At 39.2% G+C, this 23,378-nt stretch overlaps 1 protein-coding gene across 1 annotated transcript in view; it reads left to right on the forward strand.

Annotated features, from left to right (window-relative positions):
* The window catches only part of kcnh3 (potassium voltage-gated channel, subfamily H (eag-related), member 3), a 125,276-nt gene that overhangs the window by 48,510 nt on the left and 53,388 nt on the right, over positions 1-23,378 (forward strand). The gene's annotated exons all lie outside the window — the stretch shown is intronic.

Below are 23,378 nucleotides of genomic sequence, written 5' to 3' on the forward strand. Positions count from 1 at the left end.
CTTAACTGTCATTGTAATCGACTTGGGTGGTCAAATGTTCACATTTGATGATGTTTGGCTCTCTGGAGAAGTGTTGTCTTCATGGATGAATCCTGGTATATGCTGTACTGGGTACAGAGCAGACACCGTGCATTGCAGTGTGTGCCAGTGGTTTGTTAACGTCAATATTGTGAATAGAGTGGCAGAAGGGTTTATGATATGGGCATGCATAAGCTACAGATAATAAATATAGATGCATTTTATTGATGGCAACTTGAATTTGACAGTGACGAGCCTGAGGCACATTGTCATACTATTCATCAGCTGCCATCACCTCTTGTTGCAGCATTGTAATGCATCACCCCATGCTGCGAGAATCTGTATACAGTTTCTGAAAGCTGAAAACATCCTGAGACATGTAACCTACTGAGTGTGTTCAGGATGCTCTGGATTGACGTGTGTGACATTTTTCCCATTCTTGCCACATGGCCTTTTACCATGACTAGTTCCAAGCACACCTGTGCAATCTTCTTATTTAATTAGCATCCTGTGTTAAATTTTTACTGTACTCGCAGGCGGAACTCTGTAATAGTTTGTCTGTAGGACTGGACTGCCATTTTATCTCTTCCTCAGTGGACTACAGACATTGATGCAAAGGTCAAAGTTTTTTTTTTTTCCTCTGCCATAGTGTGACCTTTCTTTGAACCTCCACCCACACAGCTAAAAGCTTTAAGGTTCTTCATCTCAACACACCTTGCCTCAGTCAGTGTATCACACAACAGTTTAAGGCTGATACAAGTACATCAGTCACCTCCACCTCAAGATTTCAGAGAAAGTGGTCAAGGACAGAATCTTGGAATCGGTCACAGTAGTTCACATTATGAGGCCTCACATTCTAAATATACAGTTAAGAGACCTGAATGATGAATAGCAATGAATAATCAAGCTCCATCACGAACGAGCAATACAAGCAATAGTAAATAATAGATTAGCAAATTGATTACCCAGTTCACTAACTTCTAGCCTCACTCTTTGATGTATCATGTGATATTTGCTGGTTTTCCCCACAATAACTGGAAGGGGTAAAGGGGATATGATGCAACCGACAGTCAGTCAAATAAATACGCAATACCTTACATACAATTACAGATTTTTCCAGTTTGAACATTATTGGTAACATTTGACATAATGTAAGTCCACAACAGCAAATTATATAAATATATATAATATATATGTATTTTGACCACTGAAAAGTGAACTTTTGGAAGGCACTGTCCGAAGGGGACACAATTGACACTGCTGATTTCAGAGCACATTTACACTGGAGTGACATCCACTGTCTCTACTGCAACCACTCTGAGCAAGCTAAGTCCTGTTTGCACCCAGTAAGTGATACAGAAAAGCAGAGAGCACACATCCTTTTAAGGTTCAAAAAGCAACCTGATGATATATTAAAAGCCCTGTCTGCACTGCTAGAACAAGGCTAGACACGCTCAAGGCAGGCAGTCTGATTGTTTAGGTGTGTGTGCGTGTGTGTGTGTGTGTGTGTGAGTTCCTAACACCATCTAAAAGGTAACAGTGGGTGTATTTAACACATTCCTCATATATTCTCTCCCAGTCAGATCCTTGGGCAGGTGCCAATGAGAAATTTTTCAGTTTCTCTTTCACTCTAGATAGATAGATAGATAGATAGATAGATAGATAGATAGATATGACAATGAAAGTGCCATTAGCTCACTAACTCATATGGCATCACAAATGGCATTGGTTTAATTGTAATTGTCTTGTTCACTTTATTATTTATGAGAATAAATTTCATAACATTAAAGCAGTGTTTAACAATTGCAGATTATAAATGAGACCCCAGTTGTGATCATTGTCATCCCATATGTGGGCATACTTTCCGTATACAGGCATACACACATGTACATGCACACTTCTATTTATTTATATTAGTTTACAGAGAGACCCAGCATTCGCTTAACCAGTTGGGCTGTGAGAGTGAGGGGAGATTAAGTTATTGTTATTATTATTAGTAGTAGTAGTACTAATAATGTGGAAATATGACTAAATGTTAATAATAGGAGTTGATCAAGCAGGACCACAGCAAGAGGTCCAACTATTAACCATGGGAACCTGCAAGACGCAAAAGCACAAAGAATCTGGGAAAGAAGCCAAGTTAGTAATATACTCTTTTGGTGCTGCTTCATTGATCATAGTTAACTTCAATTTCTCCTCGAGTTGCCTCCAAACACATGCTGACACAAAGAACAGCTGTATCAGTCTTTTTTATTCCTCATCTCTTTTTCATTGCCTGCATTGCCTGAGTTCCTGTCCGTGTTGCCCCACAAGCAATTTCCCTGATTGTGTTTTTCATCAGAGAACTGCAGCCTGTAAACACCATGCCATGCTCAGTGAATATGCCACAGCTGAGCGTCCCCAAACTAGCCCACTCACTGCACTGCTTATTGCTATAGCTACTGTATCTCGCTTGAAGAAACAGGCTGATAAGATTGATGTATACTGTATTACTTGATCTCTTTGATAAGCCAATCAGTAAGCACTGCTCGATTCACAGGCAGTGAACGCCATCAATATTTTAGTAGAGATTAAACCTGGAGAGAACTGGCACGATAACTTTGATGTCTGTCTTATTCTGACGTGCTTCACTTGTTTTTTAAGGTAAATACCAGATATGTTGTTACATGTCTCACTGTCTCTTAGCCTTCCCCTCTTCTTTTCACAGTACTTTTAATTTTTCCACCTGTTGAACTTGAAGAAACTAGAATGTGACTTTGTATCTCTGCATCAAATCTTTTCAGACTTTTCTCTCAATAGGTGAAGGATGGACAAACAGCAGCAGCAACCAAGCAAACCAAACAAACAAACAAATAAATTTAATCTATTATTTATTCAGGACTGGTGATGTGGCCAAAAAATGCAGCTGGTCAGTGTGAGTTTTGATAAAAAGGTTGAAAAGTAGAGGCTGTATTTGCACACAATATTATATATCATACCAACATAAACTGGAATTTCTTTGTTGACATTGTTGACAATATCAGTTTTTTTTTGTATATCCCAAAGTCACACATATGTCTGAAAAGACTTCATCAAGACATCAAGACATCAGAATCACAATCAGAATCGTCTTTATTGCCATGTAAGTGAAGAGGTTTCACATTACTAGGAATTTGTCTTGGTGATTGGTGCATACATAGAACGTAAGAACGAGTAACATATAATAATAGAATAAAATAAAATAAGATAAAATAAGGTAAAACAAAATAAAATAAGATAAGGAAAATAAATATGGTTCTGGAGGTAGTACAAAAGTGAGGTAGTACAGAATGGAGTGAGGTAGTACAGAATGGGTACCTGTGCTGTATATGACATATTTTGTCCATAAGGATGTTTACACTTATCCCAGGGCTGTTAGAAGCTCCTTAAACCCAGGCTAAGAGGTTGTTAGTGCCAGTGGCATGATCCTGCCACATTCTGAAGTAAGCTTACCCTTAGCTTGAGGCATGCTGGTCCTTCTCAGGAGCAGAATTAACCCCGAGTTTTGTGGTTCTCCTGTGAAAATTGACGCAATATTGGTCTAGGTAGCCATGTGTTCGAATTGACTCACTCATAACCATCTGAATTTTGTCACTTTTGTCTTTACAGAGTTCCAACTTTGCCTGTTATTGGCTGAGAAATGACTTTGCATGAGTCTATAGCATTGCTTTTAAGAAAACTGCTTAATATTATGTATTTAATTCAAGACAGGGTGGAAATGCAGGGGGATTCATATGGCATTGGGCTCAGGTTAACCCTGGTTTGACTGTGCAAGTGAAAAGGGTCAGCACTTAGCTTAGGGCAATAATTAGCTCCAGGCTAAAAATATGCAGTGTGAAAAACTCTAAGGTCCAATTAAAATATTTTCTATGCATTTTTGACAAGAAACAAATTGTTTCAGGTTCAGTGTAAACATACCTTTACACCTTTCATGATGGTGTGTGTATAATGATGGTATAATGGTGGTTGTGACCGAATGAGATAATATCTCTAAGAGAGTAAAGTAGTATGTGTTAATTATGATGATTTGTAGCCCAAATGATAATGTGTCACAGAAAGTATAGCTCTAAACACATTTAATTTCAGGCCGTTAGACAGACAGAACATTTCTGATTTCCTATGCTTTCGGCCAGACGGCAGCGTGACCTTCGCCACCACTCAGCCTCTATGGCCAGGTTACTATGGCGATGGCAGAATGCAGCACTTGGGGGGGTTAATGATCAACTTCCTCTAACAGCTTCACTACTTCCTAATGAGCCATTAATGCTGCAATTGGGTCAAGGCCATGGTATGCAAAGACCATACTGGATGTGGAGAGTGAAGTGTTTGCTGTGCCACTGACTCGTTCTTATTTTTCTAATTCTCCAATTACCATGTTTTTTACCTAGCATGTTCTGGCATTAGCACATGCACGCACACATGCACGCACACACGCACAGTTGTGTTTCCATCACTTCTGGGGACATTACATAGACTTGCATTCATTTCCTAGAGTCTTAACCACCACCTAACCATAACAACAAACATGACTTGCCTAACCCTAACCCTATTATTACTCTTGCAAACCTAACTCTAACCTCAGCCTAACCTTAAAGCAAGTCTTCACCCTAATATTTAATGATTTGCGTTGTCCGGACTAAGTAAGGCAAGTCCTCACAATGTGACTGTGTAAACAGATTTTTCTTCCCACAACTACAGGAATACACGTCCACACACACACACACACACACACACACATACACACAAACTGTCACTAATAGTTAGTGTGTCACATCTCTAAGGAAAGAGAACTTGATTATTAGTTCTATTCCAAGATTCATGATCAAAGAAGTTTGACAAGACTTGTGTGTGGGTGTGGGTGTATGCGTGTGCGTGTGTGTGCGTTAGGATGACAGTGTGTGTTCTTTTCCCTCTTCCCATTACTCTGTAATCAGATTTGAGGCATCTCTCCATGCTGTTGTGGGTCTTTTGAGGTGAATTTCCCTAACTGTGATGTAAGTGAGATTTCAGTGTGTTCATGAACAATATTTGATGATACTGACACAAAACTGAAGTGATATTCCACCTTCATTGCAAGTCTCTTTCTACTAATTGTCATCCATTCTTATTTTCTTAACAAAGACGAGAGAGTTCAAGAAATAATTGGGGGCTTTCCAAAGGGGTCATAGTGATACTGCTGGTGCCTAAACTTTCACTGAAAGTTTTCTCAACTTTCATTAAGGCCACTATATTACAATCAACAAGGTCTGTTACTGTTTATTCTACAGTGTGTACAAATGTTGTGTAAAATTAAATATAATACATATTGCAACGCCTTGTAGTCTAGCAGGGGGAGGTTGTATCACTTTGACCTATTGCAGAGCCTGTTGGCCAATGTGAACTATGTGTTGTTGTCTTTATTATCTGAAAAGTGATCTGCACCGAACTGATGTTGAACATGACACACAAACACAAATTCTCATATGTTTCATATGTGGAAAAATTGTAGATACTCGTGAAGATGTTTCAACCATGTAAATGTGAAACATTCTGAGTAAACCAACATAAATAGACAAAAAGTCCAAAAAAAAAATCCTACTAATTCAGAGGGTAACAATATTACTAAGTACGTTTGGGTGCAGGGGTAACCTCTTCCTAAGTGGTACCATTTTTAGTCTTCTGATGGCGCTCTGTATTTACTTTGAAATTAGATAAAAATGGCATTTCTTTGTTTATGTTTGTGCATATATTGTTTAGTATGACTTTCCCTTGTAGTGCATCCTTTATTACAGTTTACAGCAAGCAAAGATAGATTACCTAAAACAATTAACCCTACCATAACCTCTGATTTATCAGCTTCCAAACCAAACGTACAACATTGCCGTGCCTTGTACAGACAATAAATTTACACTTTTAAAGCCAGAAAGTTAAAAAAAAAAAGAGAGATCAAGATCAAGATTTGAATCACTGTGTGTAATGAAACTGCATTTTAAAGGGATGAGACACCCAACACCCACCCAAGATCACAATGACCTTGACGTGCTTGTTATGTAAGTCTACTCATAGATACACATGAAGCAGTACTCTTACAGAGCATTACCCAAACAACATTTGAGGGCCACATCTGTATCAGGAGCCACATTTCATTAACTGTGCTTATATAGGAAAAAAAGAATTAAAAAAAAAGAAAGGCGAGGAGATTTGTGAGGTTGTGTTTTGAATGTTCTTAGGAAAGTAAGGAGGGAGGTAAACACAAAGTAAATGGACAATGTGTAATTACAGAGGTGTTCCTCCAACCATAGCTTTTAATTCAACTGTCCACATACCCCAAACCTATCTGGTCCTGTGCCAAATCAACCCTAATCCCTGCTCTGTTTTCGCTCTGCTTGACTGCTTTAAGTTTGTTTTATGACCATGCATGCTCTGTTCTAATTCTTTTTTTGTTTTTTAAGTCATAATGAATATCATCACAATTGCTTCCTTATAATTCAAAATGCCAAGATAACTGCTTGCTGTAATGAACTCCAGGAGAAATCCACAAAATGACAACTTAGCCATCACTGTCAGTGCAATTAAAACTTCCACATTAGACTCTTCTTCTGCTGCAGTGAGTGTCTAGCAAATCACTCTGCCATGTCTACACAACAAACAGAGCTTCATATATCTAATTAAAAGTGTAAATCATTAGGATAGTATATTGTCTATGTTAATTACTATTCAATACTAAAATTAAGGAAAATTATCAAAAGAATGAGTGAAAATCAATTTTAACCTTTGAAGTTACAAGGTTATACAGATTTAAGTCCTGTTCAATGTGATGACACTGACATTCACAGTAACCATGGTAACAACAAATGTGGTTTAATACCAGCACAAATGCTCACCAAACTGGTCCACCCCTTTACAGTGCAACCAAACAAACCCAAAGCTAGAGCTGGAACGATTAACCATTTAAGTCATTTGTTCATGCAAAATGCCAAATGTGGCTTTTTCTCTGTATTACAGCAGTTTTCAACTGTTGGTTGGACAAAGCAAGCAGTTTGAAAACTTCTCCTTGGGCCCTCTGGACTAGTACTCCGCATTTTTTTTTTTTTTTTACAACTTTCTGCAATTTTATACATAATCAACCAGTGGAAAACATATGGATATTTAAAATAATCATTATTGCAGCCCTACTCATATAGTTTTAAGACAGACATCAGTCAGTAATCTACCTTTTACATGAGGACATAAGCACCAGTGAGAAGTGCAGCCCAGTCTCCAGGGTAAATGTTGGCATTTTGCACTTTTGCAAATCAGGCATAACACTTAAAATGCTTAAACTTTGCATTTGATGTGTTGAAACTTTACATTTCAATGTAAAATTTTATTTTATGGTATCGCTGTGCTTAAAATCTGGTTAGGTTTAAGTGGACTTGCATGCAAAAACAGTAATGCTGATTGCGTGTGTGTGTGTGTGTGTGACAGTAAGAGACACAATGTGAGGGAGTTAGACACTGTGCTCCACATTTCAGCTGTTTTCAGTTAAATGTACAGGAGTTACAGTGTTAGTGCAATGGTCTACTGCTGCAAATCCTCTAATATAGACTATTGTTTAGTGCCCTGTGTGTATGTGTGTGTGTGTGTGTGTGTGTGTGTGTGAGTGAGAAGTGAGAACATGTGAGGGAGTCAGACACACTGTGTTCTTCTCATCAAAGCCCCACCCTCTCTACTGCCTCCACGGAAACGCAACACAATTGGTACCTGTCGCTTGGCAACATTGCTGGGTATCTTTGGGACACAGAGCTGCTTGCAGAGAACACACACACACACAAATGCACAATTTGTCAGCTGTCACAGAGGTGGTTCATTTCACATTTCTTTACCCAGCCTTTTCTACTGCAGAGCCCTCCAATGTTCACCACTCTGCGCCTCAAGTTTGAATGTGTGTTTACTAGACTGTGCTAAGGCTGATGCAGATTTATCTGTGGCATCGAGTGCGTACTTCACTTCTACATTTACATTTTGTGAGATAAAAAACTGAGACGCTTCTCTCAAGCTCACTATGAGTGGAACACTGTTGTGACACAATAGAAGACTGCAGAAATGTGACAGTATTTTTTTGTGGCTCTTGAAAATGACTCATAAAAGAACTAAATCTGGTTGCGTATGAAAGACCAGCTTGTGAAATGTTGCTTCATTGTTTTCATTTAATAGCTCCTTCATAAACTTATCAATAATTGTAAAAAAAATAGTGAAAGAAAGAATATGTGGGAAGGGTGGGTAAACACTTGTATTTGTAATCTTGATGGGGATTTTAAAATAGCAGCTCCTTAACATTCCCCTTTACCACTGGTGATTTACTCAAATGCTCCAGTGGAGCGGCTCCATGTGTGATCAGATCAGAACAGATGGGACTGTCAGCACAATGCAGTGAAATGGAGTTACTTAATATTTAGCTATTACATTCAAAACCATTTTGAGGATAATTGGGATCTTAACAAACCTTTATTTTCTTCTATAGAGAAAGTACAATGATTCAGAAGTAAACAGTGAAAATTGAAAATATGTAAACAGTTAGGATTTTAGTCTCTATCTGCAGGCCTTACTTGGAGGGCATATCAGCCACAGATGATGATTTTAACTTTTAATGTTATCATTAAGCAGAAAGTGGCTGCTAATGCTGCAGCAATTAAGCCCTAAAGGTTAGGCTGCTTGGTGAATGGACAATTATTCTTGAGATTCCTGTTACTGAAAGAGCAAATGTCACTGCTAAGCAACTCTTGTCAGTGACTAAACAGGTCTCAAGTAATCTTAAAGGTCTCCTCCACACATGTATTGTGGCACACAAATACATTTTCTGTGTGACTGACATGGTTTTTGCAGAGAAAAACAAATATAATTACCAGATTAAATTACTTAACAAGCACCTATTCTTTCTCCCTGAGTAAAAAAAAATCCAGAATATATGAATATGCACATATTTTTCAATTCAACTACTGAGCACAAGATGTCTCCTTCCTCATTGTAAAGTCAGCATATGTGGGCTGGAGGCTTGAGTACACAGTTCATACTATGAGCATGACTTAAAATCTGATTTTCAGTGAGCACAGATAAAAATTCACACTTTGGGCAATGAATGTGCAAAGAGCATTCTACACAGTGAAGATCCAGAGGAGCACGAAGAAAAACACAGTTCTCTGGACGGGCGCTTTAGGTTTAGGTCGTATTCAGTTAAATAATTCAGTACTTTTTACATTAACTAGAAAGGAAACCAGTACTGGTTTAGGTAACAGGTTTTTGGTTCGAGTTGTATCTGCAGGGAACAGTGTCTCGACAGGAATGTATCGCGTGATGTCAGCACACACGCACACATTCACACACTGTACTCTGCTAGAGGGAGACAGCTATGACAGTAATATATATAGTGTTCTATTTTTGCCCCTGTTTCACACTCACAGTGGAGGAGCAGGGTTATTTTGTATTGAGGCATAAAATAAAATAAAAAATCCCCCTCTCACCCCCTCTGGGAATATGTGTCTTCCTCAAGCCCAGGTCCTCTACCAGAGGCCTGGGAATTTGAGGATTCTGTGCTCTTCCGGACTGAGACCACCAATGCTGTACCTGGAATGTGCTGGAGCCACTCTTCCAATTTAGGGGTCACAGCCCCCAGTTTACCGCTGGCTGCACTGTTGCTTTTACTCTACTTTCCACATCTCTTCTAGCTTCTCTTTCAGCCCTTGGTGTTTCTCGCGTTTCTCGTGTTCCTTCTTCTTGATGTTGCTGTTGCTTGGGATTGCTACATCTATCACCAGTCTCTTCTGTTGTTTGTGATACTTCCAGCCCAAACTCAGTGCAGATGTTCCTGTATACTGTGCCAGCCGCTTGTTTATGCCATTCCATGCACTGTTCCCACCTGCATCTTACACCCTGCTGTTATGTGCTGAAATGTCTCAGGGACATTTTTGCAGAACCTGCACCTGGGGTCTTGTCTGGTGTGGTAGACCCCAGCCTCTACTGATCTTGTACTAAGGGCCTGTTTAGCCATGATTAGTGCTTCTCTGCTGCTTTTTCCAGCCATCGGTACGTTTTCTTGATCAGAATCAGAATTCCTTTATTTATCCCCTAGGGGAAATTCTTTGACCACTTCTATCAGCCATTTCTTCTATCTGTCGGTTGTACCTGCCTTGCAGGGGCTTGTCCCTCCATGATAGTCCGTCCTCTTCAGAGACAGAGGCAGGTTATTGGCGGGATGTTGAATGAAATTTCTCCCTTCTGAGGGTCCTTCATGATCAGTATTGTCCCTCCTTGGGTTAATTACTCTGAGTCCCATCCATCGGCAGCTGGTTCATTTGTGCTACTAGAGTTCATGTAGAGCAGTAAGTTCTTTTATCCAGTAGGTATGGACAATGTTAGGGCCTGGTGCTGTCCATCTTCATCTTCATCTTCATCACTCTTTGCTATATGTCTGCCATTGTGATGATTAATTAATCTTGTTCTAGGAGATTGGTATGGTCTGTTCTTAGATCCACTAGCCACTGAGCCTTAGTGTTATGTGATGCCTCCTTCTCCCGTACGTTCTTCCAGTACTGTTCAGTGTCAGTCCTAGGTGGATCTGTTCTCGTGTTATTGTCCTGCCACTGAGAGTAACCTTTGGATGCTTCATAGGAGAACATCCTGTTTATTCTCTGAGTTTTGTCTGTATTGCTGCAGGTGGGCAGCCAGAGCTGTGAGTCTTTGTTTTGCAGTCTCCAGAGCCTTAGGTAGACCTTTTTCATCACGAATTTCTGTAATTCTGACAGTTGACTGAGTTCTCCCCATTCCTTCCACAGTTTCTTACTGTGTTAGCCTTGTAGCCAAGTATATCTAGGATCACTGTTATTGTGGTGTTCATCAGCTTGTTGTACATCAGCTGTGGTCTTGGTAAGGGTAATATGTGGTGCTACATTCACATCTTCTAGCTGACTTTCAGTCACTTAGCCATAGTAATCAACCACAGGGGTGCCGGGTGTCCAGTTTTGCCATGTGTTAAGGGAATTTGTGTCTGTTATTGGGGCTTGGTACTCAAGCTCGGAGTGCAGGGATGGTGATATCTCCCCCAGACCTATCGTTGTGTTTCCCCCTTACTGTAGCATTTGCAACTACAGACCTCAGCAGTCTGTAGTTGTGTCACCAATTGCCTTTTGCAGATGTTAGAACACTGAGCTGAAAGTTGTTTCTTTGTCAGTCTTGATGTTGGGTTTATATATCCCATATCCCATATCCCACAACCTGTGCATATATTCCCTCTCAGTGGTTTCTTGTATAGTAGCATTCCAACAGTTCCCTATTTTCTGCTCTCTGGAGGGGCTTTACCAACAAAAATGTTTAATTTATATGTATAAAACCTCTTCAGTTTTTTTTCATTATTATTATTATTATTATGTCTGTATGAAATGGTCTTTGAAGGTTAATGAGTAACACTGAAAATAGAAAACAGGCCAAACCTAAACTCTGGTGTTTGATATGATTTCAAAAACATACAGTCATGATTAATGGCAATACTTAATCATCCAAGAAATACAAATTTACGTTGGAATAAATATGTGTTCAGTTCACTGACAATCTTGGGACTCTTGGGAGCAAAGTCAGTACTCACAGCATTAGCATAAACTATGGACACACATGATTTATCTACACATGCAAATACGTGCTTACTGACTGCCATTATTAACCAGAGCAGCGACCCATGAGTCTTTGGAAGGGTTCAGCTTGAGGTCAGAGTTCAGCTGGGTGTCAGCCGTGCCTCTGTCTCTGGAGACATAACATCATCACCCACAAATCCCCCCATTTATACTCACACACATACACCAGCAGATGCAAATAGCTGATATGTAGACCCCTATCACATGGCTGGATGAACCTGCAGTGAAGCAGATGATGGATTGACACGCGGTCACTTTTATCATTCGCACCTTATGTTATACCCTTTTCATCCATCAGAATCCCCAGAAACAACAGGAATAAGGTTTCACATTAAATGTTTCACATTAAAAGGGAACTTCTAATGTGAAATATCTGCCGACATATTCATATTTACATAAATATTTACCTTATTTCCAACAATTGTCATTGTTCAGAGGTAGACTATCTTTATGAAAGAGGTTCTTTTGGAGAAATTATAGAAGTCAAAGCTAAGAGTTAAAGCAGTATGTATATTTGAATGATTGTGGACAGTGTGGTTCAAAGATAATTCTGTGTGTGTGAGTGTGTGAGTGCGAGAGAGAGAAACCATTTATTTCTCCCAGTTAGATCATCTGTCAGTCACATGAAAGGACACCAGTGGAACAGTACTAGCTCGAGGGCCTTCGTACAGTGAGGGATTACATCTTATTGTGTTTTTATACCCATTAAGAAAGCATAGAAGCTGAAAATTTTGTAACATGCCACTCCTGCTGCATGTAATAGCCGGATAGTCACTCAGTGCAGACACTGTGAAAGTCCTATTTGATTGTTAATGCAAAAATTGTATGTGAAGATCAAGTGTAGGCCAGGAGCAATGTCATTCTGCATAATTGTGTTCTAATAATCAAATTGGAACTACATAATACATACTGCTGTGACAATCTATTGTGCAAAGCTTACTGGATGCTATAGGAGTACTTCAACTTTTCTTACTTTTTAGTCATTGCTTTCATTTAGCCGTCACGATCACTAAGGATAAGTCTGGAGGTATTGTTATTTTTGCTGTTCTCGGTTCTCGACAAGATTAAATGCAGCAATAATTTTCTTCTACTTCTGTGCCAGAAGCTGGCACCCTTTACTAACATTAAACCAACTGTGTATTTATTTCCTGGGTAAAAAATGTCTCCAAAAAATGCAACTTGGTCTATGTACGTGTCTATGTCTTTTGCTCTTTTCTTTTACTCTCTCTCTCTCTCACCACCCAACCACTCAAGGCAGATGGCTGCCCACATTGAGTCAGGGTCTTCTCCGAGGTTTCTGCCTTCTCAAAGGAAGTTTTTCCTTGCCACCATCACCAAGTGCTTGCTCATGGGGGTATTGTTGGGTTTCTCCAAAAATTAAATTAAACAGTTAGGTCTAGGCCTTCTCTAATTGGAAAGTGTCATGAGACAGTTTTTGTTGTGATTTGGCTCTATATAAAGAAATTGAATTGAATTATATGAACTGTTAACTTCTGTTTCTGTAAAGTTTGCTGAAATACTTTCTAGATGTTTCAAGAAATTACTAAAAAATAAAGTATGAATTTGTGGCCCATTTTTAAGGATGATTGTCTTCTGTTGGAATAAATAGGATTTGTACCTTGTATAAGATAAGATGATATAATCCTTTATTAATGCCGCAGTGGGGAAATGCAAAGTCATCGGACTGTGAACTGGTTTGTGTTTTAATGAGATGCTAATTCCAGAAGTCATGATTACAAAGACACTAGTCATTTCTCACCATACAACAGATAAGTTGCCCTCCAGAGCAATTTTCAAAATATTTTGCTTTCTTTCCTGCGAATAAGTCCTTTCAAAATAAAATCAATTCTTCAATGCTGTTTTCATGACTGTCAGAGTCAGAGTATTACTTGTGTCTGACACTGTGTTAGTTGTAGACTTGTAAAAAGAAGAGAGATGATGGCAACAACAAACAAATGTGTCTCCCACAGAAAAACTCAAGTACCCTCAATGCCACAGCCAGGTTGTTCTATCTCATACTTAAGTTTCCTTTTATCTGTAAAGCTGATAGAGGGGATGAAGGTTTGCTGAAGCGCTGCAAAGAAGAGTTGTTGAACCAAAATAAGGGAAAGACTTGAAGGAAAAAAAACAAATCAGTGAGGTCCAGTGAAGTGATTTGTGTCTGTCTGGACAAGAGGAGCCTCTCTTTTCTTGCATCTCTTTTTTTCTTGCCTCCTCTCATCTATACTTCTATACCCCCTTTCTACATCTCATATTTGTCCCAAAATGCCCTCTCTCTTTCTTTTCTCAGGCATTGATCAGAACATGTGTATTTAATCCTGCATTGATCGCTCATGAGAGCTGATATTCTCTCTGCTGCTCCTCAAGTGTGTTTATTCAGGTGCCATCTCAGTTGGCAGCTGGATGTTTGCTACCTAAAGCGACAACACCCTGCCAATAATCCCCCTCTGTTTAACTTGTGACTGCTGCACACTATTTACAACCAAGATGCTCATCATTATGTCTGCTCAAGCTGATACAGCAGCAAATGCAGAAGCCCAGGAGTTACACAATGTTCCAGTGCCTAAAGGGCATCATAGGATGCAAAAGTACACACACATACGTTCGCACACAAACAGCCCCTACCATTTCAACCTTTCTAAGCTGCTGCCCAGGGTCCCTTCAAAGGCTCTTTGAAGGGACCCTGATTTCCAGACAGCCGATAACTAGCATCCAGTGACAGGCCAGCCAACACACATGTTGAAGAAAACTCAATACACACTCCGGAAATCAAAACCATGTTTTTCTGGGAAAGACAAGACATGAATCTGTTTATTTCTTCGTACAGATCATTTCTTGTATATCATGTCAGGGTGTGTAATCACGCATGATCACTTGTTGAACCATACAGCAGCACTAGCATAATCTTCACAGAGACAATTTTTGGACAGAGACTCTCACACCTTTCTATCATGTCCCATTCATGTACTAATCTACTGTTGCTCACTCCATATTAGCAGAAAGGGAAAAACAATAAAACCATAGAAGAAAGACAAGACAAGACACAAGAGCAGAGGAAAGATGGTGAAAGCATCAGAGTAAAAGAAAACGAGAAATATTTGAGTCTGTGCTTACTGTACATGAGCTGTTAGTGAGGGACAGCTAAGCTTGCCACTGCTTCTGGCAAGGTTGGCATCAATCCACTTGTTTAATGTGAAAAGCTAGTCAACCTGAATTGTACTGGTCCATTTAAACTGAACTCAGGTCAGCAGCTGGCCTGTTTCTGCCTGATTCTGCCTGAGAACACAGTGAGAGGGTCTTAGTCGGACAATGTGATGCCGCATTGATTTCCAAAGAGGTACGTCCTCTTATGGTCAGAGGTCACCTTCAGAAAGGCAGTCTTGGAGGCATTCAGCATCTTGCTCAAGGGACTCTCCCTTGTCACCACGCAACAAGGGCCGATTAAATCAGTGTTTAATTAATGTTGTGCGAGCCAACTGAATTGATCCATTGGATCAATCCAATCACTTCTAGATTCTTTATCAGAATCCTGTATATAAAAAAAAGGTTCACAAAGGCAAGGGGGAAAATATCAGGAGAGAAGATCAGTGCAATGTAAGGAGCAAATCAAGATGACGACAGTGTAAACCTGCACCCCATCTGCCTTGCCATTACACATTGGTGAAAGCACACTTCTCACCTTAGATATGGATACTGGAAATTATGTTGTTTTTGAGTCTATAACAATCTGTTTGGTAAGGTGTACTTGAGTTTGGTCACTGTTACATTTGCTGGTCTGTAATGTTCTTACAAGGATGAGGACCTGTACTTGAAACACAACTGCTCCTTGACTATAATATCATTAGCTGAAACTGCTGGCTACTGTTAATTTATTTGTGCCACTCAGTTCACTCTCTCACAATACATTAGAAGATGATTACACTGTGTAAATGTAGTGCAGTGTGGTTTATTTGACAACTTGCACACCCAAAGGAGTTAAAATGTAAAATGACTGGAAATGGATCAATCTTCATAGGGAAAATATTGATCCATTTCAAAACAAGGGGCTCAACCATGATATTGATCGGTTTCCCTGACATCCATACTGACCTTAGCCACATACATATCTGAGTCTGTAAGCTTGTAAACCATGTTGATTTGTTTCTTTACATATGAATTTTCTGTCTCATCTTCCAGATGGTGTGTAATCAAATCACAAGTTAGGGGGGTGGAAGAATTATTCAATCACAACTTGGTTGGCAAGCCCTGGTAATCCAATAACAGAGTAGCTCAACAATCAATACAAGCATCATCAGCAACCCCCTCACATGTCTACTCCTCTCATTCACATAAACACACACACACACACTGTCCAATCATGTAATCGTCTCAAGTTGTTTTCAGATCAGTGTGTTAGATTATTCATCAAGGCTGTACAGCTGCTTTGCCTTCAGGCATGTTTGCAGGATAGATCCCTTGCCTATCCATCTCTATTCCTACTTCAGCACAAACACACACTGTCTAGGCACACAACAAAAACTCTCTGGAATAAATAATTCATTTAGCAAATATTAACAGTTCATAGTGTCCATAACTAATATAGGCTGCTAAATGCCCTGAAAGAATAAAGAATTAGAGCAACAGAGCTCCAGAGCAGAGAGTGAGGGAGAGCGTTAGAGCACTGAGATGAAACTGAAATATTTTCTGTTGAATTTGGATTACAGTCTGTCCATGTGATATAATGTTTTGTGGGTGTGTGAAGGAGGCTAAAAGCGAGGCCTCAGGCAGAAACGCATTGGAAGTCATGGCCAACTTATCTTTCACGCTTCTTTGCTGTATTTTGAAAGATCTTTCCAAATAAACATCTTATCAGATCTGCCTCTGAGATAAGACTGTGACACTAGAAAATATTAGGGTCAAATTTTGACCATAATAGATGTTTTTTAAAAAATCCCAATAAGACAGCACAATATGCAATACAGTGATAAACAGGAGTTTTGATGCTGAAGGATTTGTTTTTCCCCTTTGCTGTGGGGCTGCAACATAGTCATTAAAATGACACAGAAGAACAAAAAAAGAATGAGAGAGAAAAAATATTTTGCAGTCATTAACTCTGACAGTTCTCGCAGTCGAGAAGCCAGTTGTGGCAGGTTTATGCTTTGTGAGCTATCATATCCTGCCACCCTCCTGACAAAACACTCGTGTTATGAGGGATGTTCATTCGTCACCAACTGCATCTTGTAATTGTGCAAGAACTAGTTGTTAACATGGGCTGTGGACAACAACAACAACAATAACAACAATAATAATAATAATCCATTGGTTTGCCACAGTAACAGCTCTCACCAAAACTGTGGTGAGGCCCATTTAGAGAGGTCTGAATATTAGTATATTCCACCACCTGTATACACACCTGAAACACCCATTTTCCCAGTATAGTATTTCGTTCCCAGTACGTGCCAAAATTTAACTTCCCTCCATTTTATCTGTCAGAAGAGAGTGATGGCCACAGCAGCATGCTCAGTTGGGCAGTAAATACACAGCAAGGTTGTTTAATCCCTTGCAAACCATTTATTCATCTGCTCCATATCCAATCTGCTCAGTTGTTTATCACCACGTTCTGTCTATTTACATTCACAAACTGAATTAGGCTTAATTTTCTTTTCTTTCTTTTTTTTCCTTTGGGAAACATGATTTACCTGAACTTAAAAAAAAAAGTTTCAAAGAAGTGCAATGTTGAGTTGAATTTTTTTTTTTGTTTGTTTTGTGGACTTTTGGTGGGATTTTGATACTGATATTGTGTTGTTGTTGTTGTGTTTTGGTCATTCATTATGTTGGGTGTACATTTTGATCGGTGAATGTAATTTGTGAGGTTTGATATTAACATTTCATAGTGTTCATAAACATGATAAATTCCCAAAAAAAAAAAAAAACATACAAGAACAAGAGCTGAATGACCAATTGTTAAATGCCAGGACGGAGACCAGGGGCAAAATGGTGGCGTGGTTTGAGAAGGGAGCTTTGACTAGGTTGTTGGTTCAGTTACCCAGAACAGCAGGATAAATTTGGATGATGCTGTGCTGCTTACTTTCTCCTGATATGAAGTGTGCCTGATGTTGTCAAACCCACTTTAAAATTTGAGCTCTGTCCATCTCTGGGTACAGTCATAAGCATACAGGGTGAACAAAGGGATGCTAAACACAGAGCCCTGTGATGGAGGAGTCATAGCAAAGGTGTACCTGCCAGTCCTAACAGTTCAGGCTGTATTGGTGATGTCTAATGTCTATTTGCAAGTAGTTGTATACAAGCCCAGAATGCTGAGTTATGCTATTTAGTTACAAGTGGGTAACTGTGCTGAATACATACCAAAAAACATCATCCTGATGGAGTGTTTGTTCTTTCCGAGGTGTTTGGGGGCTGTGTGGATGGCAGTAGGGATGCATCCTCTGTGGATCTATTGGCAGATTGGTGGAGATTCAGGCTGGCTGGGATGTGGTCTTTGATGTGCAGGAGATCCAGTTTCCAGAGTGAGTGCCACAGGGCAATTTATGATGTGGTAGTGAGAGTATACCCAAGAAGAGCTGCATGGTTAAACTTTTGCTGGAGGGGGAACTTTTAATCCCATCACACTCTCTCTCTCTGTCACACACACACACACAGAGAGGGAGAGAGATGATACAGTATATAAATAAAACTTTAAATATATAAATATTCCACCAAGGAACACAAACTGCATTGCTCTAGTTTTTGAGTCAAGATCCTTGACTCCACTGTTACTTAAACTGAGAACAACTGGTTCTTCTTGACTTTCAATCGCTAATTTATATAATTTGTTCTATGTATATTTTAGGGTCTCGTGTGATGTTTTAGTTAGCACTTGAGTATAATATTGTCTTGTATAGGACATCAGAATCAGAATCAGAATCGTCTTTATTGCCATGTAAGTGAAGAGGTTTCACATTACTAGGAATTTGTCTTGGTGATTGAATATTGTTCTGGGGGTAGTACTATAGTGAGGTAGTACAGAGAGGACATACTTTATTTTCACAAAATTTAATATTTGCCATTTTATGGGTAGCTTTGATTATAAATGCAGCATTTGACACTGGTCCTGGCTATTCTCCCCTACTGACATTAACTAACATTAGAACCTGATTTTAATTATATCAAACCTTATGATGACACTATTTGTGGCCAGTATTTATTCTGCTACAGCTGTTAAATGTATTATTATTCATTAGTTACCTCTCTAAACAGTAGGCTAGACCAACATTCCCATGTTGGACTCAGCACACATATGAACACAGGGAACAGCACATGCACATACTGCATAACTCAGGAGCCAAGTGCAGTAATTGGCATGCAATTTGTGAGCATGCACATATACTTTGTCATATATGACATAATCCATAGGAGAAGAATAGCCAATCCCAAGAAGAGGAAAGGTGTATTAGTACAACTACAGTGAATAATAAGGAAAGCATGATTTGCTTGTATTATTCTATTGTATTTCTGACAGAACAGCTGCTAAAAGTGATTTTCTGCCCCCAGTGATTGTGTGTATGTATTATGTATTATTATCACCAGTTACTTTGCATGAGGAGGCTGTGGCTCAGGAGGTCGAGCTGATCCTCCACTGATCACAGGGTTTGTGTTTCAATCCCCACCTACTCCTGTCCACCTGTTAAAGTGTCCTTGGCCGAGACACTGAACCCCAAATTACCACTGATGTGTGAGCCTGAGTGTTTGCATGAATGCAAAAACCACTACCATTTATATCTTTAGGGCTAAAGATGTCAGTTGGGTAAGAAAATGGACTAAAAATCCTTTACTCTATTCAAAAGAACTGCAACAGGGCTCAGCAGTTGCTGGAAACATGACCATGTTACATGAAGCCATACAGTAAGAGGCTGTTGGTGCTGCGCTAAGCAATAGGCTCCACCAGGGACATCTTTTGACAGAATGACATTTATGGTGTTGCTCAGGTGGCTTGTCAGATGTTGCCCAGAGTGAGAGGTGGATCACTCTGCTGACAAGTTGATGAGACTGGAGACTTTGCGGCACATAATGTCCAGTCATGCTGTAGTTTTGTCATCTGTCTGGGTTAGGTGGTGCCCATGGCAAAAGGTACACGCAGCTTTTTGTTTCAGTACTTGTTACAGCACACATTGTACATGACATATACTGCATATAAACTGCACAAGCACAAATACATTTATTATATAATCCATATGAAAAATAGTTTTAAAAGTTGTAAAATGTATTATTTATGGTATATCCTTTTCATATGAATATACACTATATATTTATAACCACTGGGCAGTGATTATTAACACTGGGCAGCGTGGTGGTGCAGTGGTTAGCACTGAGGGTCAAGTCTGCACCTTTATGGGTGTCACAATAAAGACAGTGTTTGCAGAGAAGGCAAATGAAATGTAAAATGAGTATGTAAGGGGATGTAAGTATGAAGTATATGAAGTATAAAGCCAATGAAAACAATGGCAAAACAATAAATCGTGATTCCTTTTTCGTGGATGTTATTACACAGTGCAAAGGAAGACTGTGCACCTCGCAGAGACTGAGGCCAATAATGTATTTTATTTTCTCTGCAAGCACCTTTTCTTTTCACATGTTTGGTTTAGCATGTGTAATTCCAGAAATCCACTCCAGTTCTGACTTACTGAACCACAAATGAAAACCAGAACAAAGAAAAGATAAAAGATAAGATAAGATAAAATTCAACAACAGGTCCTCAGCTACATTAAGAAAGCTGACAGTTGGTGAAAGTAGTGTTCAACTAATGGATTAGGTCTTTGTTGCTGTGGTATCACAGTTTCCATGAAATATGCTAATTCCCACTTTTCCCCACAGTAGAGAACTATATGAGATCTAGAGACATACAGTACACAGGTGGTTATTCCTCACTAATCTAAATGACATGCTCATTTTAAAACATGCTGTATCGCCAACTCAAAATAAAAACATTTTACAGTGACAAACAGAGATATGAATTCAGTTATCCGACATACGTTTGAGCAAAAAAAAAATAAAAAAGAAACTAAACAACAGCGATTAGTTTGCAGTAAGATAAGTTCATATCAATCAAATAATCAATCTTTTAATCGCACAGAGAACGTACACACACACACTGTAGCTATTCTTCCACACAAGGTCAGATCCAGCACTTCTCATTTGTAATTCAAATTGCGTACAGATCCATTTGACCTTACAGAAAGTAACATAACTGCAGAAGGCAAGCAGCAAGACATTCATTAAAACCAACTCTGACTTTGGAACAGACACAGAAAAGGAGGAATGAGACAGAGAGAAAGCAGCAGAGCAGGACTGAGCAGGAACCGACAAGAACAATCAGAGAAGATGGAGTTGATTCTCTGTTGAACAAATTCAAGTGTTACTCAAGGAGATGATGAGTAACACTTAAGTGATGGTGACAGTAGGGCAGAGAAGAAGACATGGACACGGATCAGGTCATTTATTAAGTAAAGAACATGAAAACTGTATCCTGGCAACAGAAACTAAGACTTAGAAGCCTGAAAAAGAGATAACAATGACTATTTGATCATTTTAGAAACCTGTCTTCACTTCAAGGAGCTTTAATGTTCAAGGAGCTTTACACTTTTCACTTGTATTTGTTCAAGCCATCACAGTTTATGTGAAAGTATCATGTGTAAAAAGTCTCATTAGTTTTTAAACTTATTTTAACTGTTTCTTGTATTCCTGCAATGTCATTAACTCCATGGGTATAAATGATAATCTTGCCTCGCTTATAATGTGTCAATACAGTCATACAGTTTTAAATTTTATTTTGAAAGTCTGTGTTGATATTGTATATTTATTATGCCAGTGGTGGAAAGTAACTAAGTACATTTACTACTATTACTTTACTTGCATTTTATTTAAGTATTTCCATTTAGTTTATCTTTAGTTACCAGTTACTTTGCAGATTTCACAACAACAACAACAATAAAAACAACAATAATAATAATAATAATAAGAAGAAGAAGAATGCATTACATTTACACGTCTTTCAAGGTACGTTTGTTTAATAATACAAAAATAATCACCAAATAAAATATGTTGTAATATTATGGATTAACTTAAATGTGTGTGTGGGGGGGGGGGGACTGGAGCCTATCCCAGCTGACTACGGGCGAGAGGCGGGGTACACCCGGCTCAGCTCAGGGTCGCGGGGGAGCTGGAGCCTATCCCAGCTGACTACGGGCGAGAGGCGGGGTTCACCCTGGACTGGTCGAACTTGCCTACATAATAGTTAAATGACTGAGCGCCACAAGCTGAGCAGGAAAGTCAGACAGTATTGAGAGTTTGACTGATGTGTTGTTAAATTTGGTCATTTCATGGAGTTTATTTATGGTAAGAAAAACACTGAATCATGTCAGCCCTATTCGTTAATAATTGATTAGTCAGAAAACAAAACATTCACATGAAAGTATAATAAAACTTTTGAAATGTATGCCAGCTGCCACAGGCAAAATTGCTGAAGACAAAGTATGTAGCATGTGTGTGTTTTTTATTTTGGGTACAGAGCAATTATCTTTGTTGCTATTGTTGTTGTTGTCATGTTATTACTGCTAGTTGCTTCTCAAAGTCCTCTGGAGTCTCATGTCTTATGCCTGGAAGTACTACCAGCTCAGTGCAATGGATGACATAAGGGTTCATTCCCACAGAATGAATACAGAGGAAGCATGACAACCAACAGGGGCTCTAAGGAAGGTGGCCTTCACTTGTCCTATTTGGAAGAGAGAGCAGGAGGGAAGGAAGTATGCATGTGTCAGACACAGAGTAATTAGCTTACGAGATGGATTGTTTATTTTCACTGACTGGTGATCTGAGGCATATTATACACTGGTGTGCAACTGTTGTCAATAATGACAATTTCTTGTTTCTTTATTTATTTATTTACACTTTATTTTAAAATGTCTCTCCAAGCATAATAGAGCAATGAAACACACACAAATGCACACATGCACACACACACACACCGCCTCATATATCAGCGTAAGGCCATAAAATATTTATTCGAGGGGTCTCAAGGGCCCTTAGAATTGATGGATCAATGAGAATGCCTGAGCGCCACGTAATAAATAGTCTGCTTCAGAGTCTTCACCCATCCACATGCCTGAGGCCATTACATGAATATGCACTGAATATGATATGCAAGGATTTCCACTTGGTATTTACGCTCTCTCTCTCCATCTCTCATACAGACGCAAACAAAAAACACACACACAGGGACACACCACTCTTGCGCTGATCACGGATCAAGCGAAGTTGTTACCAAGATTGTTACTTGATGGAGGGCATGTGTGCCATTGGCTGCATGAATTAATCAAACCTCTGAAGGTTCTGTGATGACTGCTGACAGTGTTCATTACACGCATCGATTTTACACAGCAAAATCAGCATACCCAAATCAACTCTATCAGAGTTAATTCCAACACTTTTAAAGTGTCTATATGGGTCCACACCACAAAGAGTTAATTTTACTCTTTTTGAAGTGTTGGTATCTTAACACTCTAAACGAGTTACTATTCACTATTCATAGAGTCAAAATCCAACACTTTCCAGCATTAACCAGTGTTAGTTTTTCTCAACTCTAGTGTATAGTGTTAGACATTAACTTTCTCAGTGTTGTTTGTTTACTACTACAAGTGTTGAATCTAATTTACACTGTATGGTGTA

Source organism: Scatophagus argus, chromosome 11 (genome assembly GCF_020382885.2).
Source record: "Scatophagus argus isolate fScaArg1 chromosome 11, fScaArg1.pri, whole genome shotgun sequence".
Taxonomy (NCBI): Eukaryota; Metazoa; Chordata; class Actinopteri; family Scatophagidae; genus Scatophagus; species Scatophagus argus.